Genomic DNA, 15,330 nt, shown 5'->3' with positions numbered 1-15,330 from the left:
CGAACTTTATCTTTTCCAGGTTTGGCACACCGAGAGCATTAATCAGCGATTGAGGAACTCATTTTTGCATCAAGGTAATTGATACTCTACTAAAAGTATGAGGTGACACAACATGTGGCCACGACTTATCACCCACAAACAAACGGTCTAGCGGAAGTTTTAAACAATGAAATAAAGTCGATTTTGGAAAAGATTGTGAAATCAAATAGGAAAGACTAGAGCTTATGTTTAAAAGATGCATTGGGGGCGTACCGTACTGCTTACAAGGGACCCATAGGAATGTTCCCCTTACTAACTCATATTTGGTAAACTGTGCCACCTTCTAGTGGAGTTAGAACATAAGATATTTTGGGTGGTGAAAAGTTGCAACATGGAATTGGATGCTGCAGGTAATTATAAAAAATTGGACATTCAAGAACTTGAAGAGATCCAGCGAAACGCATATGAAAACACCCAAATTTATAAAGACAAAACCAAGGCGTTTCATGACCAGAAAATATCTCGCAAACAATTTTCATTTGACCAGAAAGCGTTACTTTATTATCCTACACTAAGAATTTTTTCGAGTAAGCTTCGAACCAAATGGCTTGGTCCTTTTGTTATTACTAAAATATTTCCTCATGGTGCAGTTGACATTAAAAGCGAGGAATCTGGGAAATGTTTTAAGGCCAATGGTTAAAGGTTAAAACCATTTTATGAGAATTTTCAAGTATAGGTGGTAGAGGAATTATTTTTCGAGGAGCCGAACGATTAAATTTTTCAGGTCGTCAAGCTAACGGCGTTAGACAAAAGCGCTTTATGGGAGGCAACCCACATTTATTTTTATTTAATTTAATTTTTAATTCTAGTATCGTTTGAAAATTAAATAAAATATTATTTTAATTCTTTTGATCGTGTTATTTTCCAAGAGCATGGATGATGACAGTCATTTGTTTTAAAAGTTGGAAATAAATTATGGTGTAGGCACATTTATATTTGGGGCGTACATTCCCAAAAGTTGAAAAGCCTAACATAGCTAAGGAAAACCAAATAGACCAAACCCAAAAAAAGGGGGAAAAAGATGGAGAAAATATACGGGCTGAACGGCCTAACACGACCCAAAGAAGAGAAAAAGAAAAATAGGCCAAACGACCAAAAGGAAAAAAAGAGAGAAAAAAATAGAGAAAAGGCCAGACGACTAAGAAGGAAAAAAAGGGAAAAAAAAAGAGAAAAAGAAAGTCAAAATCCAAAATTTTTTTTCAAACCACCACCTCACCTCACCTCACCCTTCCCTTTCTTTTTCTTTTCACTCTTCTTCTTCACGCATCTTTTACCCCAAAACCCTAACCCAACAATCGTTCCCCCTTCATCATCGTCGACCTCTTCATCGCCAGCACCCTTTGAAAATCTCCGTCGTTCGCCACCTCCATTGAAAAAAATCCGACCCCAAAATATCACCTTTCACCATCTATGCGCCACATTTACTTTCTATCTCCCCTCCGTCAAACACCACCCCTTGCAAGCCACCACTGCTGCCGCTCATAGCCCCCACTATCGAGCCTACACAAAACACCACTCCTTCCCCTAAACCACTCTAAAACTTTATCTTTCTTCACCCTAACCCAACCACCACCTTTACAACCCCAAAACCTCACCTTTCACCCTATAACCGCCGCATTTAGAAGCACCCAAACTTTCAACAACATTTCAAGCATTCACCACAGTATGTCACTATCCACCGTCGTCTACCACAGCTCGTCGTTGCTGTAAATCATCATAGATAGATTTTTGAGCCCGAAAAAATCCCATGGTTCGTACTAGACGCTAATCAGTCGACATTTTTTCAATTTTGTTAAACCAATGCCGAAATTGATTTTCAGCACCATCGGTCGTCGATCTTGACGATCAAGTTCCAGAACCACCATTGATACATGTTGCTGGAATGAGTCAAGATTGACAAAGAAGCCCGACGCCGGTCAAGATGAAATGTTCACACATTAGTCTCGATGAGTCTAGCGACACAAGGTATAACATTTTGAACCCATAAACTGATTTACTGTTATTAATGTTTCATATAGGTCGTTTAGATGAAGCTAGCATGACAAACCAAAGTGAACAACTAACTCCATGGCGAACAAGATCGACCACTGTTCGTGCTCGACATACACTATCACACCAGCCCAATGAAGGTTAGAGTCAACCCTGAGCAGCAGTACTGAAGCTGCTAATATACCAAGCCCACTGCAAAGCCTAGTCAAAAATGAGTACTAGCCTTCTCGTAATAATAGGCGCAGTCAACGGGGCCAAACCTATACAATGCCGCCAGAACAGAGGCTTCGAGGATTTCTAAATTTTATAACATCGAAACACCAAACAAGATACGAGGAAATTCAACATCGGCCAATTCCAGTCTGTAAATGTATCTTTCTCTTTACTATTGATGCACTTAACATGCGTGAGTCAGTATTTAATTATTTTGTTGCTATTGGTTAGACATCATATATGAATATTTACTGTGCTGCATACTATGAACTTGTGTTCAAATTTTATGCGACATTTAATTTTAATATGTTTGTAGTTAGGACAGTTAAAACCCTGGATGTAATTAAATTCAAATTGCTTGGTAATTCATTTTCTATGTTTATTTCTCATTTTAACATAGCCATGGGTTTCGTTGACCCTAGTGATGTCCAATTTGACTCGTACCATAGTGTTCTTCTTGAGATACCTAGTGATTTTGATGTCGGTTCCACTTACTCAGTTTTGACTAACTCAATATCCCGGTCTTACAATTCTAAGACCTCTAAAGCTTTTTTAGTGCATGAACCGGGCCTAAGGTACATTCATAGGTTTCTTGCTTTTAATTATTCGGGCTACAATGATTCTACATCTGTCTTAACTAAGACAACTATTTTTCTTATAGTGCACGCATTCTGGTTTTAGGGTCAATTTGGGATATTAGTTTGAATGTAATTTTCATACTGTAATTCGGCATCACCTCTCATATTCGGCCCCTACATCATACATCTAAGTAAAAGTATACTCCCATCCAGAACTAATTTTTCATCATTAACGTATGTTTATAATATGGATCCTTTGGATGAATATTGTTTGGATTCTATGGGTATGCTTGCCAGCACCTTTACTTCATTTTATTTTGTTCCCCCAGGTACACGAATCGCTCGAAGCAATAAAGTCTTTTGACGAAGACGCAATTCGGCTACTAGCAAACAAGAGGAGCAACCATCTTCCACTGTGGATGAACAACTTTATTACATTGAGGCTCGCCTAGAAACAATGAGAGCTAACATCTCAAGCATCATCACCATCTTGCAAAGCGATCACTTCTATTGCCCTCCGGCCTATTAAATATGCACGGGATTACACTTTTCTCCACTCTTGTTACTCTTTTTGCATATTAAGGGCAATGTGGGCTCAGTAGAGGAATCATGCCATACTTTTTTCTTTGCATGTGTTTTGCTAAGAATAATTTCTTAACTTGTTTCGGAAATAAACCTCTACTTCTTATGTTTAGTTTATTTAAATAAGTGGGTGAATCATGAATAACGTAGAATTGAAAATGTTATGCCTTAGTCAATATTTCATGAAAATTGTTTGTTTTTTTTAACTTGCCTAATGAAAGTACTTGTTTTAAATCTATTAGCTTAGTTAAGAGTGAAGATTTAGAAATGTGACCAAGTTGAGTAATTGGGATGAGGTACTTGTGTTGTCATCTCATTTCGCGTCAAAAGGTTTGGTGATGAGCCAAAACTTGTAACACTCCGCTAACCAAGCTGCCTTGAGAAATGAGAAATAAATCGATTAGGGACATATAAAATTGAGTAACTAGGATGAGGTGCTTGGGTTGTCATCTCGTTTCACGTCAAAAGGTTTGATTATGTCTCGAATTCATTAAAAATAAACAATTAAATAAAGAGAACATGTCAGGTTGAGTAACCGGGGTGACGTGCTTGGGTTGTCGTCTCACATCGTGTCATAAGACTTGACTACGTTTGAAAAAAAAATATAAACAAAAGTATATATTAAGTATGATCGTTTCGTATGTTTAACTAAGCCTAAATTTAGTGAAATAGTTGAATTTGACATACTGTTCGAGATTTTATAAAATGCTTATTGATTGAGTTTTGCAATTGTTTATTTTTTTATTCATTTAATTGTTTGTAGTATGCTTGACTAGGAAAGAGGGTTTTGATTTTGAAAAGGATTAACGAGTTATTTTTAGTAGATATCATGCTTAAAGACAAACATCGGCTAAGTAGGGGGAATTTGATAGCAAGATAAATTCATATTTTTAATATATTTATTTTTGGCTAATTATCTGATAAAATGCTATTAAATTTAGGATTTTCTTATCAGGAATGAAGCTGGTGTGCTGAATTCAAACTCTTACAAAAAGAGGCGAAATTGAAACAAAAAAAAAAAGAGGAGGGCTTGATTGAAAGATTGAAGATTTAAAGATGGCTGGATAAAGATTGAAGGGTTGAAGATTTTAAAAAAGTGGCTAGATAAAGATTGAAAGATTTTTGATATTGTTAAAATTCTGTAATTAGTTTGAATTTAATCTCTAGTTTAAATTTGATTTTTAAAATTTTGATTTATTTAGTGATAATATTTATGAAAAATTCTAGCTAAATTTTAGCACTAAAAGTATGTATAAATACCTAGTGGCTACAACTAATGAGACACACACTTTGGCCTTGGCATTTAATAAATTCTTTATTTTTTCCTTTATGCATCTTTACATTCTCCATTCTGCTGTTTCATTTTTTTTCTTTGACTTTCAAACTTTATTGGTTTAATTACCTTTTAAGCCCTTTTCCCTTTCCACCTTCCACAATTCCATTTAAATCATTTATTTTCAAGCATGATTCTTTCAATGATTAACTAAACCCTTATTTAGCTTTAGCTCAGAAATTTCTCCAACAAAACAATCGTGAGATACGAACCCGCTAAAAAAAACCTCTTAACGCAACATTTTCTATCTCTCGGTATATGGGATAGTACAAATTCATCCCTTAAAGTTGATTCAACTTCGATTCAAAGTGCACGTTGGGTTGGAGTTGTTTGGCATACAGTTGGGAAGTCGAATCGATTGTGTTGTGTTTGAATTCCCACAAACAAATTGACATGTCTAGGTGGAAAAGGCCAGTTGGATTCCGTCAAGGGAGATAGAGATCGGATTTAAAAAACCAACGCGGTTGAGGCCGTTGATTTGAGTTGGGCTTTTCAGATCATAAGGCTGTCAAAATATTAAATTGCGAACACGTGTATCGTAGTTAGAAATTTGGCAAGATTCGGTTTGCAAGTATTTTCGGGATCGACTACATAAGGAAAAGTTGGTGGTCGGGATGTTCTTGGTCACTATAACTAGCTTATCGCTTGGAAGGAAAAATCTATTTTATGGATCGATTTAAGATTGGAGTACACCGAGGCTAAGGCTAAGCTTAAAAATATTTTATTTACCAATTTACTTTATTTGCTTAAATTTATTTTTGCAATCTCGAATCTGTTTTTATTTTTATTTTATTACACTACGTATTTCCTTATTTTATTTTCTTTATCAATTGAAACCCTCTTTTTTATTTTTCAGCATTACTACGCACGGGTCGTGGGCACGACTATGACCACGACAACAATTCTGGTCACGAAAAAAGGCGAAATTAGATAACCAGTCCATGTGGATTCGACCTTATTGCTCTATATTTCAATGTACTGTTATTTTTGTTGTAGAAATTTATATTTGGTGGTTTTGACGCCCATCAGAGTTCAAGAAGTAAAATTTCTGAGACTTATAATATTGGCAGAAGTATATGTATTTATCTGAAACAAAATTTTAGCATTGTGAACTGAAAATCTCCGAAAGTTATGACAGAGGGACAATTTTTTGGGACGTAATAGATATTCTAGATCATTTGCTGTAGACTTGTTGATAATAACTCTGCCGTTGTCAAAACTGTTACAGAAAAATGTCAGCTTTGTTTGGTTGGATAAATGCCCGAACAGTCGAAAGTTATGTTAATAGAAACTTAAGAGTTAAATCCGAGACAACATAGATGGATCAAATTGTTGAAATATTATGATTTGACTATTGATTATCATCTGAGTAAAAGCTAACGTAGTAGATGATGCTTTGAGTCAGAAGTCTTTGTTTGCTCTGAAAGTAACGAATACTCATTTGACTTTGGAACGTGACGATGCCATTTTAACCAAGCTGAGAACTAAACTGATATTTCTATAAAAAATTTGGGAATAATAGAAAAATGATATGGAATTGTTAGATAAATGAAGACTTGTTAAAATGTTTAGACTTTAGAGATCGATATTGATAATAGCGAGAATTTGTGCTTTCAAAACTATTTGTGTGAACCGAGAAATTTACACTGATGACTGGGAATGAAAAGACAAAATATCAGATTACGTGGTTAAATGTCAAATATGCCAGCAAGATAAAGTCAAACGCTAGGTTCTGTCAGGTTTGTTATAACCTGTAATGATTGCAGAATGTGAATGAAAATAAGTTGCTATGGATTTTGAATTGAGTTTACCTTTGATATCGGAAAAAGAAGTTGTGATCTGAGTAATACTTGACAGGTTGACCAAGCCAGTATACTTTATTCCTATCATAATAGACTTTTCACTTGAGAAGTTAATTGAATTGTACATCTCTGAGTTATCAAATTACATTATATGCTATTATCTCTCATTTCTAATCAAGACTCGAGAATTACCTTCAGATTTTGTGATAGATTGTATGAAGCTTTAGGCACAGAACTAAATTTCAGTACAACATGTCATCTTTAGATTGACAGAAAATCAAAGCGACTGATTCAAATACTAGAAGATAAGTTGCATTGTTGTATATGATGATAGTTATCGACTGAGTATTAAATGGTACTATACGAGGCTTTATACGGATGCAAATACATAACTCATTCGTATTAATTAGAGTTAAGCGATAAAAAGTTGACATGAACTGATTTGACATGTGAGACAGAAGGAAAGGTTCAATTAATTCGAGATTGCTTGAAACCTACTTCAGATCGTCAAAAAATTTATGTGATTTGAAAAGAAAATATATTTAAAAGGCTACGGGAAGTTGGACGGAAAGAAATTTTGAAAACACTGAATCCTATCCTTTTTGCTGGTAAAAATTTCAAGGACAAAATTTTTTAAAGGAGGAGAGCTGCAACAACCCAATTTTTAGTGGTATCGGAAACGGTAGTTTTGGAACCCCATTCTCTAATGGTCGATTTCGTAAATATTATTAAATAATATCGACAAGTTTATTATAGTGTTATATTGGATTTTGATTTAATAAATTTGCTAATTGGATAGATAGTTAAAGTACAAGTGGTTCGACCCTAAAGTCAATGGTTTTGAAAAAATAAGTGTTTTCGTAAATCGAACTCGCAAGTATTTTCATTAATTTTTACGAAGTTGTTATGTAAGTGAATTGAATTTTGATCCGCTTATTACAAGTGAGCTTATTAAAAGCTCGTTTTTTTTCTAGAATTTCCCTAATATACTACGGCATTGAGTCTCTAATAATAATTTAATAATTAATTAGTATTTATATAAAAAATTAATTAAATAATGATTAAATAATTAATTGGTGTTTATATACATTCATTAATGAAACAATTATTAGCTAAATTTCGTTTTAGATTAGAGAAAAAAACCATTTCGAATTAATATTTTTTATTAATATAGAACTAACAGGGCAAATAACCAAAAAAGGCCGGTTTTTTTCAAAATTTACCGAAATGGGCCGATTTTTTAATTATTTACCGGAATGGGCCATTTTCCGCGAAATCGCGTCCACGTCAGCGCGATGTCAGGGTACGCGCAGGAAATCGCGTCCACGTCAGCGCGATTTGCTGACGTGGAAGGAAATCGCTCCCTCTAGGACGCGATTTGCTGACGTGGCATGAACAGTGTGTTTTTAGCTTGGAAAACTTTGAAAGGCCATAACTTTTGGCTCGGTTGTCCAATTGAGACGAATTTTTTTTTGATTTCGAATAACTTTTAGAGATCTACGCGTTGCCGAAGTTTTCGTCGAAAAAGATCCTTTTTTTCCCCTAAATTTTGATTTTTTTGGTTTAAAATTGAATTTTGAAACATTCAAATCGTTATTTTCCTCATTTATTTGAAGTAAACACCGGATCTTTTTTTACAGAATTGTCTTATATCATCCTGTTATAGGTATAAGTTAGCTCATTCCACTTTTGAGAAGTTCCCTAAAATTTTCCATTTTATTCAATTTAGTCCCTAAAACCTAAATAGTCATATTTTCAAATCTAAGCTTCGTTTTTCAATTCAAATTCAATTTCATCCTTCCATAACATTCAAATATTCTTAAATACAAAAATTTCGTGCTAATTTTGAAATAATTACACTTTAGTCCCTATACTCGTAACTAACAAATTATACTTTACAAATTAGTATCTATTCATCTTTAAGAAGTTTTCCAGTGCGTAGATCTCGAAAAGTTATTCGAAATCAAAAAAAAATTTGTCTCAATCGGACAACCGAGCCAAAAGTTATGGCCTTTCAAAGTTTTCTAAGCTAAAAACACACTGTTCATGCCACGTCAGCAAATCGCGTCCTAGAGGGCGCGATTTCCTTCCACGTCAGTAAATCGTGCTGACGTAGACGTGATTTCCTGGGCGTACCCTGACATCGCGCTGACGTGGACGCGATTTCGATGAAAATGGCCCATTCCGGTAAATAATTAAAAAACCGGCCCATTTCGGTAAATTTTGAAAAAAAATGGCCTTTTTTGGTTATTTGCCCGAACTAACATTCAAATTTAGTTTTTAAATTAAGTAATAAAAATAAATATATTTCAGTTACAGAATATTTATGTTGAGTTTGTTTTATTAAAAAATTCAAAACAAACGAAAATATTTAATGAAAATCATCTAAACACAAAAATTATCATATTTTTCAAAAATTCAATCAACTTTTAAAAAAATATTTTTGGAAAGTTATTTTTAGTAAATTAAACAACCCTAATACAGGACGCAACCTTCTATCGAAATATACACAAGATTCATACCCATGGGACCAAAAATATCCGAATTGAAAATTCAGTAAGAATGACAGATTTTTTTATGAATGCTTAAAGCTTAAGATTTGAGTATTCGTATTTTGATGAAAAAAGGGGATTCATATTGATAACAAAAGACATACTAATTTAAGATTCACTCTCATATTCATGTTCAAGTTTGCAAATGCGTGATTCGCACTTTAACTTCGGAAAGAATACCAATTACATAAAAATGTAGGTTTTTAAAATATTTACTAATTAGGCCGAATTTTTGAAAATGGATGGGACTAAGCTGGAAGAATTTTCAACTGATTTGTAGGAAAATGCCAATGTGTGGAAGCGTTTTCTACCACATCAGCTGATTTTTCCCTAACGGTAACTACTAATGGCTATTTTCTCCAATGACTATTTAATTAGCCGTTAGAGAGCAACGACTCCCCCCCTCCTATTGGAACAACTGCTCCCTTCCTAACAATCACTTTTTAAATTTCTATATACCCCCATTTCATTTTTTTCAATTCAATCTCAACTCTTTCTCACATTCTCAAATTTCTCTCAATTCCCTCTTAATTTCTCAATAAAATTTTATTTCTCTCTCAACTCTTTTTATTTATTTATTAAAATTGTCTTAAGATTTTCGTAAATTATTTTCTCTATTACAATTTATTTCGTGTTTTTCGAAATTAACAATGACACAATCTCTAATTCGTTCGGATGACAAGCACATTTATGTAAATCAATTGCAAATGGTAAGAATTTTTTTATTATATTTAATTTAAATACTTTCTTGTTATATTGGAATTTAATATTTTGTATGTTTTTTTATATATAGGCGAAAAATGAAATTTTGGAGACGTATATTCATAACCTACCCGCTCCTCTATCACCCTTAATCGAACCCTACTTCAGAGATGCCAGATTTTTGCACGTGACCCTTATGGGTAGGGGTGTAAATTGGACCCCACACTTGTAAGTACGTTGGTGGGAAGGTGGAGACTCAAGATGCACACATTCCATCTTTCATGTGGCGAGTGTATTATCACTCTGGACGACGTGCAATTACAGCTCAGGTTATCGGTGGATGGGCAGGTAGTGACTGGGTCAGTTCACGCAGTCGATTAGAGAGACGTATGCGAGCAACTTTTGGGAAGGATTCGGAAAAACGATTTATGGAGACCGGATAGATATGAATTGGTTAAGAAGAAATTCAGTGGTCCCGATGAGGATTCGACTGAAGTCTAAAGAGAACAACATGCTCGAGTGTACATCCTTATAATTATCGGGGTCTCCTAATGTCCGATAAGTCACGAAATCTTATCCATTTAAGGTGGTATCTAAAACTCGTCGACTTTAGAGAAGTGGGTGAACTCATTTGGGGGTCAGTCATGTTAGCGACGTTGTATCGGGAGATTGTTGGGCTACAGAATCACAAAAAATCAAAATCGGTGGTTGCATGCTACCATTACAATCATGGGCACAGTGCGGACTGCCATTTTTATGTCCTCGAGCAGACTACCCTTATACACTTTCACTCGTAACAAGGTAAAATTCATTAGATAATATATTTACCATAATAAAATTATTTAAAATTTAAATTATTGTGTTAACATATTATTTCTATAGGTGAAACCATGGGTTGAGTTACGTGGGACTACTGGATGAGCTTCGAGATATACAACTTCTGTTAGACCAACAATTGGAAGCGGATGTATGTTTTTTTTAAATTTGAATTATATAATATTAACGTAGTTCATTTAAACATTAGCAGTATATAGATAACTAAAATTTTAAGAATGCATCCCATTCAAATTCTTGGTGAATCCCAACATCTGGCACGTGAATGTGTCATTGGTAGTGTACATTATTGTGGAGATGCATGAGTCAGATAGAGTGTTGCAACAATTCAGATATAGGCAAACGATTTCATCGGCACCCTAAGACATCGAAGATTTGTTTCATATCGACTTGTGGGGGAGAACGGATGAGCATTGGCCTACATTCCACGCGCAATATATCAACATTTGGAACAATAGGTATGCTTTTTTACCTACTCGCGAGGCCATTATCGCTATCGAGTGAGCCTGCTTTCTAGAGTACATGCCATGGTTTAAGGTCCATGGAAAGTTATATTTGCTAGGTGAAGAGGCGAGGGGTAGGCAACCGCATACGAGGAGGCCATGACAGGAGACTAGGCTTCTAAGGTCTGACGAAGCTACCGAGGCGGGTCCACCATCTATACCTACGATCAATATGACTCGACTTATTTTGGTACTTATACTAACCCTGTCATTTTTACACAAGCATCACATATTGCACCATATGTTTTTGCTTCTATTTTGATGCCAGGTTTTGTTTATGGACCTCCATCCCTGACATATTACATGTCGATGCCATCAATTTTTCAAACAATGACAATACCAACGATGACGTATAGGCCGTCTATGTTTGGAGTACTGGACGAAAGTCTGATTGTTATGTCATCGGTGTATGGGACATATTATAGTTATATCCCTACGCCGATGGTGTCACAAACACCTCTGGGCTCATTGTTCTACCAAGGTGGACCATCTTCACAACCACCTATTCCTAGAACGGAGGATACACGATGGCAACCGATGGTAATCAACTATGGATGAAGGTGAAGAAGATGAGAGGTCAGAACCACAACCTGTACTAGAGGCTGAACCAAGAAGGAATTCGGCTCGCAACCGTTGACCATTCCTATGAGGCACACATTTTGATCAGGGATTGGATTGATTTTTTTTGTGCTTCTCATGTAAATTTTTAAATAAATATGAAATATTTTTATTGTATGGATGTTGTAAATCCTTATGTTTTAAATAAATATCACTTTAGCATCAAAATTGGTATATTTTATTGATTTGTATGGTATAATAAAAACGTGTGTCTACAAATTACAACAAAATTTGAGTATGAATGAAAAATATCAACAAATAAATTGTCGTTAAAAAATTAATAAATTTGTTAATGAGGTGTTGTCCTTATATCATCCCATCGATATGGAGATGACGACATTGTATGCTCTAGGTTCCTACACCACTTGCATAAGCTCGATTGGTTTGTCTTTTCTCGAATATCCATGTTGTCGCATATCCGAGCCGATGTCGATCAACCTTTTGGTTTGTGACGCAATGATCTATCGGGTAACAAATTGGATGGAGTGCTCGATATCGGCGACCACATATGTTCATCTGGGCGCATCTAGTTGAAAATGCCTCCAGCTAGACGCGCTTTCAATGCTTTCTAACAGTGCACTGAAAACATGTCCTACGTAGAGCGTTTTCCCTCTAGCACTTTCAACTCCCCACTTTTTCCCACTCACCGATCAGATATCCCGGGATTCCTGGAATATATTTTCTGAAGAAAAATGCACTGAAAGTTCAAAAATAATGCATTGAAAAATTTGATCGACTTTAACCTCCCATAAAAAAACAGATCAAAACTCAGTTGCATTCAAAAAAATTGAAAAAAAAATTACAAACTAAGATTTAATCAAATCAAGTAGTTTGAGTTTCAATTATGAATCGAATTGAATTTTACAAATTGAATAATTCAAATATATGATTGGTGTAAATACAATGCTTGTAAATATCGAATTAAATAATTATTAACTTTACATCTAAAAATTTATAAAACAAAACTAAATAATATATAATAAACTTTAAAAATATAAAAAAAATCAAAATCCTACAAAACCCTAAATTCAAAATCCTAAAAATCACAAAACTCTAACCCTATTTAAAAAAAAGGAAGGAAAATGCTTCCAGCTGGAAGCATGTTCAGTTGATGTGGCAGAAAGCGCTTGGAAGTGTTTTGCTACAAATCAGTTGAAAATGCTTCCAGTTGGAAGGTTTTCGTTATTTCAGCCTAATCCAGTAAAATTTTTTAAATGGATATTTTTCAAAAATTGAGTCAAAATCTAACTAATGAATTAAAAAAAAAATTATAAGCATAATAATTCATTTGGCTCTCCAACTTAAAAAAAAACTATCCATTTAAATTTTCACCTTTTAGCCATTAGATTTACGTTGTTTGTCAAATCATTCCAAAATAGATTAAAAATAATTAACATCATAATAGATGAAAAAGTTATAGTCAGTTAACTTTGCTGATGTGGAATACATGTGGATGTCATGTCAATAATTAATTATTTTTTAATTTAAAAAAATCAAATTTTTTTTACAAATAGTATTAAAAATTTATAAAAAGTATTTTTTTTATTATCTTAAAATTAAAAAAAATTAATTGCTAACGTGACATACACATGTATGTCATGTCAACAAACACTAACTTTTCCATTTATTTTTAAATAATTTAATAAATAATATAAATTTAAATATTAAAAAATTAAATAAAAAACTAAAACTATTTTTTTAATAAAGTTGAACACCAACTAAATCATTATACAAAGACTACATGCCATTAATTTATCAAATTTTTACTTAAACTTACTTTCTAATACACTTTCTAATTCCTTAAACCAAAGTTAAGGAAAGATGAGCAAGTCAAAAAATTTTAATTTCATAAACAGAGTTAAAATAATGTTGGGTCAATATTTGGTCTATTAACAGTATACTTTTGTTTTATTCTACTAGTACTTTGAAAAAATTGTTCTTTTTTTTATGTATATATATTTTAATATTATACTATACTTTTATATTTCCCTAACCTTGTTTGTGGAGTCTACAAATTTCATAGCTAGTATACCATATATTTTCTCATAATGTTATGTTTTTTCAGGAAAAATATTTGTTACACTGCTTGTGGAGTCTTTTACACTTCACAAGTAGATTGAGGGTTTGACAAGTATATTTTACGGTATAATAAAAAATAAATATAAATAAATGCGATAGTTGTCACACCCTCAACCTGCTTGTGGAGTATAAAAAAATTCACAAACAGTGTATGAAATAATTACTCTTTTTTTAATAGAAAAATTATCTCATATATCGCTTGTGGAGTTCTTTATATTCCACAAGTAGGTTAAGGGTATACTATGTGTTTCATAAGGTATAGTAAAAAAAAAAAAAAAACTAAATATATAAAAAATTGGTTCACTTGTCACAACCTCAACTTACTTGTGAAGTATAAAAAACTTCACGTGTTGTGTATCAAATAATTACCCTTGTTAGGATTTAATGTTTATTATATCTTAAAAGGAATGTGTTGCCCTTTGTGGAGTTTAAATTTTCCACTAACAATATATCAAATAAGGTTGTGTTTGCTTCATTGGAAACAACTTTCGGAAAATAATTTTTGGTAAATAGATTTACTTTTAAAAAAAAAACTGATATTTTTTAATGTTTGGGTAATTCTGCATAAAATACTTTTCATTGTTTGACAAATTTTCCTGAAATCATTTTTTGAAACTTGTTTTTAGTGGAACAATTCAACATAAATTATATATTTTAACAAAATATTATAGAAACAAAGACAACATAAACTTGTTTGACGAATTTGGTGTCACAAGTTAAGTGACACCAACTTAGAGATTGAATTGACAAAAAAAAAAAAAAACTTAAAAGGCCATGTTGTCTTCTGTTCAAATATTAACATGTTTGAGTATTTTTATCGACTTATATAAAAATATAAAATGGCAAAACGTCCTCATAATAATATAATTTATTTTGTAAAAGTATACTTTTTAGTCATTTTCTAATGAAGATAGTATTCGGTTGACTCATGACACCGACTCAATAAATTTTTTTAAATATATTAAAGATAAAACAAATAATTATATACGAATAATAATTATATCATTTAAAAATGAATATATTACAATTCTAAAAAAAAAACCTTCACTCTTTTTTTAAAAAAAAAACTACCTATCTTCAAAATTTACCATTCTCTTTAAAAATAGGCTTAATATAACATTTGGTACCTAAATTTGAAACTTTTTTCTAAAATTTGGTACTTCAACTTTTTTTGGCCTAATTCGGTACCTGAACTTGACACATTTTCCTAATTTGGTAACTAAACTTTTTTGGTCCCAATTTAGTACCTAAACTTGGCATTTTTTCCTAATTTGATACCTAACTTTTTTTAGGTTCAATTTGGTACCTAAATTTATTAAAGATTACACAAATTAATATTAAATGAGAAAAAAATATTTTTAAACCCCAAATTAAAAGAAATTCATTATTTTCAATTAATAAAATAATTTATTAAATAAATAAAACAAAAATTAATTAAATATATAAAATACAAAAATATCATATCATCTGTCACATGTTGGTCATACATTGATTATTTTTATTACT

General features: G+C 32.8%; 1 long non-coding RNA gene across 1 annotated transcript; it reads left to right on the top strand.

The window, feature by feature from the left end:
* Nucleotides 1–1,193: 1,193 nt before the first annotated feature.
* Nucleotides 1,194–4,596, top strand: LOC107914269 (uncharacterized). The gene is made up of 2 exons (XR_001688758.2): nucleotides 1,194–2,398; nucleotides 3,149–4,596. It is a non-coding gene; the product is annotated as an uncharacterized lncRNA (long non-coding RNA).
* The last annotated feature ends 10,734 nt before the right edge of the window (nucleotides 4,597–15,330 follow it).

The sequence above is a fragment of the Gossypium hirsutum genome, chromosome D08 (genome assembly GCF_007990345.1).
Source record: "Gossypium hirsutum isolate 1008001.06 chromosome D08, Gossypium_hirsutum_v2.1, whole genome shotgun sequence".
Taxonomy (NCBI): Eukaryota; Viridiplantae; Streptophyta; class Magnoliopsida; order Malvales; family Malvaceae; genus Gossypium; species Gossypium hirsutum.
The sequence above is the reverse complement of the archived record's forward strand: the minus strand, read 5'-3'. Positions and strand labels throughout refer to the sequence as shown.